Source organism: Leptidea sinapis, chromosome 35, assembly GCF_905404315.1.
Source record: "Leptidea sinapis chromosome 35, ilLepSina1.1, whole genome shotgun sequence".
NCBI classification, from domain to species: domain Eukaryota; kingdom Metazoa; phylum Arthropoda; class Insecta; order Lepidoptera; family Pieridae; genus Leptidea; species Leptidea sinapis.
The window spans coordinates 3,776,441-3,779,309 of record NC_066299.1 but is presented as its reverse complement, the minus strand read 5'-3'; positions in this window follow the sequence as shown (position 1 = coordinate 3,779,309).

Genomic DNA, 2,869 nt, shown 5'->3' with positions numbered 1-2,869 from the left:
TATTGTTTTTTTTTGGTCGAATCTTCTTTTTATGACACTAAGGAACGGGACGAGCAGGACGTTCAGCTGATGGTAATTGATACGCCTGCATTAGATTTTATGCCGCAAAAATAGTACATTTCAACACTCTCAAGGGAATCAAAATTTATAGAGTACTTTCCGTTGACTTAGAACCGCCTTATACTACAAGTATATGAAAAAGTCTGAAAATTATACATTTTTGTAAGTATCTCATAAAAAACAGGGTCTTACAAGGAACGGTGGTCCAAATTTTGAATAAAGCCATGAAAGATCTTCACCAGTTTTTTAATGATGCTTATGTTTTTGATATATGACCAAGAATGAAAACAATCTTTGCCCTTTTTTTACAAGTATAGGTAGCTACATAATAAATCTACAGAACCCACAGTGGGCGAGGGCGGCTCGCACTTTTCTGGTTTCTTCCTCCTATACCATAATACAGAAACAAAACCTTGTAATGTCTCACGTTTTGCACAGGTGAGACAACCGTTGTTCAGTAAATAGCACTGCACCCGGGGACGTCCGCTCCTGACTAATGACTGACTGGAACTGGCGCTCATGCTCACCGCTGTACTGTACATTCTTTATATAGCACTCAACGTCAAAAGACTAATGTCACTGTCGATGTCATGACAGTGACAATAATAGTTAACACTTTTTAAAATGAAAATAAGGGACGAGACGAGCAGGATATTCAGCCGATGGGAATTGATACGGCCTGCCCATTACAATGCAATGCCGCTCAGGATTCTTGGAAAATCCAAAAATTCTGAGCGGCACTAAAATTGCACTCGTCACCTTGAGACATAAGATGTTAAGTCGCATTTGCCCAGTAATTTCACTAGCTACTGTGCCCTTCAGACCAAAACATAATAATGTTTACACATTACTGCTTCACGACAGAAATAGGCGCCGTTGTGGTACCCATAATCTAGCTGGCATCCAGTGCAAAGATTAATTATTAAACATTAATTCAACCAGATGTCAAGACACTACATTTTTTACTATGGTATGCTCAATCCTATTATCCTTCAAATATTCAAAATCCTTAAAATACTTAAGTAAACAAGATTACTACTAAAATTAATTTCAATTATTAATACAATTGTAACATAAGTTTGCCGTTCACGAGCATTCTCGTTTGCTAATTAGTTTTTGTACTAACACAAGTTAGGTGCTAACGACTTTGTATTTCAATTAAAACCAATGCTAGTAATATTATTTATAATTAAATTATTACTTTGCTTTCATAGTTTTATCACAACTCGTTGTTTTGAATATTAACTTTGTTTCAGTTGCAACAATTTTGCTATTGGAATTTATTTCGTGTTAAGCTTAAACAGAACTTAGATAATTAATACGACCAAATAGAGCCTCTCGCTGTTGGGCAACACATGACAACAAGCCAGATTTATTACTTTAGTGTGTGTGACAGTTACGTCTTAAGTCAGTCAAGTCTTATACGTCAGTCACTTTGTTTTAGTGTGCGTGCGTTGCTGAAAATAGAGGCTAGGCAATCATTTCGGCTATGTCAGTGACTTTGGTTCTCCTACGGATCTCCTCATTTCTGATTCGATCTCGCAGGGAAACTCCAAGCATAGCCTTCTCCATTGCCCTTTGAGCGACCATGAGTATCTATATATTTAAAACAAAGTCGTGTTAGTTACACCATTTATAACTCAAGAACGGCTAGACCAATTTTTTCTGTTGTTTGATTTTTTCCATTTCTCTTAGTCTGGAATAGGATAACAAGTAATAAAATATCGAAAAAAATCACAAAATAATATTATTATAAAAAAAAATATTATCTGATACATTTTGTATGGATTGACATTTTCATGACATCTCGAGAATAGTAAGAATTCAATGATGTTTTTTGTTAGTTTCACGCTACATGAGTAATAAAATACAACTGACAGTGAACGTCATGTTATTCAAGTTGACCGGTTGGTGTGTTTGTTTCGAGTTTCTATTAGCTTATTGTGCCGATATTATCATTAACAATGTCACGACCAAGACGATCAAATTATTCCCGACAAAGACGTAACGCAACTAGAATTCGAAACATTGTGAATGAAAGGACAGAAAAAGAACAAGAAATTGCAGGTGAAAAGAACCGCGTTAGTATGGATCAACGTCGTGCTATCAATCACAAGAGCAAAGCGAGGCAGCCCGTAAAACGGATTGGATGGCAATACGAAATCGTCCAGTAAAACCTCAGAGATCAACAACTAGATAATTTTCGACGCAGAAGAAGAAATTTATGAAGTACTGATTTGAATCCAGCAGCGTTTCGATACGATTGCAGTACTTATTAATGCTTGCATACTAGCTTTCGCATTAGGCCAATGGACGTTGTTTGCGAGTTTTTTCCGAAGAACGCCAAGATTGTGCTGCCTTAGTGGGAAACTGCCGAATCATGACATTTTCTAGCAAACACTCAAAAATACAATGTTTGTTTCCAAATGACGCCATTTGGGGCAGACAATATCTAAGAACGAGGACCTAATCCGACATTCAAGCTATTTATTTATTAATTAATATACAATACAGTAGAAGAATAACATACCTACTATACTTATTCCTATGAATCATATATGCTAATTCTGAAAAAAGTGTTTATAAATCAATAATACGGACTTTGCTTTTGATATTGTAGATATACGGACCATTGCAACCTCTCGAAGATGCACAGCATAAATTTTTACAATTATACTTCATAGGCACCATGGAGGAATAATTTGATCGATGTCAAGAGATCAATGCAGTAATGATAATAGCAATTCGTCAAGATCTGCAGCAACTACTTCATGAACATTTTGCAAGTCTTTCATTTTCGATCCGTCTC